Genomic DNA, 1,197 nt, shown 5'->3' on the forward strand with positions numbered 1-1,197 from the left:
CAGCTGCCAAATCCTGCCCTGCCTCCGGCGGGGAGCCCCGGGCCGGGCAGCGCACCCTCCCTTTCGCAGGGGAGCGCCCCGGGCGCGCCCGGCCGCCCCGTTAGTGCCGCCCGCGCGTAGATGACCTGCCGCTTTGCTCGCTTCGCCAGAGCCACGAAGGAAGCCACGCAATACCCGGCCCCGGGGACAGCCCGGGGCACGCCGAGCAATACCCTCCCGTGCCGGCGACGGCCGCCGCTGCCGCGCATGACGCCACTGCACTTTGCTGAGATGCTGCTTTCATACAATCAGGTACGGATCCTTTCTACCATTTTTGTTGCTGGATATTCTACTACACTCTGATTTTTTTATTCTATCGGTTTGTATAAAAAACCAAATGGAAGCTCCTGTCGGGTGTTACGTTCCGCGTGTCGTGGTACGTGGTCTGTAGTTTGCTACTTCTCTGTACGAAGTGCCGGTCCTGCCGATTACCTCCAGTCCAGGGAAAGCTCCTGTTCACTCGCTGTATTGTGGTAAGATGATGTTACAGAAATGCATTTATCTACCCAAAGGCCTAGCTCCACTGGGCACTTTATTTTTAAAAAAGCTGTTTTGTTGAATGAGATGTGAACATACTCAAATAAAGGCAGAATGACGGCGTTTGACACTCCCCAGCCTTCGCTTTGGCAGCCGGGACGCGCAGGGGCAGCGGCTCCTCTCCCGTCCCACAGCTCAGCCTGCACCCAGGGGAGGCACCGGCACAGACAACGGCAATTCCCGCTCCCAGAGTGGGATGCATGATGTAGAGAGCCGGGGCTGGATGCAGCTCAGCCCCTGCTACGCTTGAACACACACACACGGAGGCACGTCCTGCTCTCCCCCCTGTGCACCTCTGTCACCCCGGGGCAGCGGCTCCTCTCCCGTCCCACAGCTCAGCCTGCACCCAGGGGAGGCACCGGCACAGACAACGGCAATTCCCGCTCCCAGAGTGGGATGCATGATGTAGAGAGCCGGGGCTGGATGCAGCTCAGCCCCTGCTACGCTTGAACACACACACACGGAGGCACGTCCTGCTCTCCCCCCTGTGCACCTCTGTCACCCCCCAGCCCTGAGCCAAGCCACACTATTTTTAAAGTGCATTATTATTCACCGTCAACAAACCACAGACACAAGCCTGGCATAGTGCAGATATGGCCAAAGTGGCAGAAGACGCTGAGC

The sequence above is a fragment of the Charadrius vociferus genome, unplaced genomic scaffold, assembly GCF_000708025.1.
Source record: "Charadrius vociferus isolate BGI_N301 unplaced genomic scaffold, ASM70802v2 scaffold730, whole genome shotgun sequence".
Lineage (NCBI taxonomy): Eukaryota > Metazoa > Chordata > Aves > Charadriiformes > Charadriidae > Charadrius > Charadrius vociferus.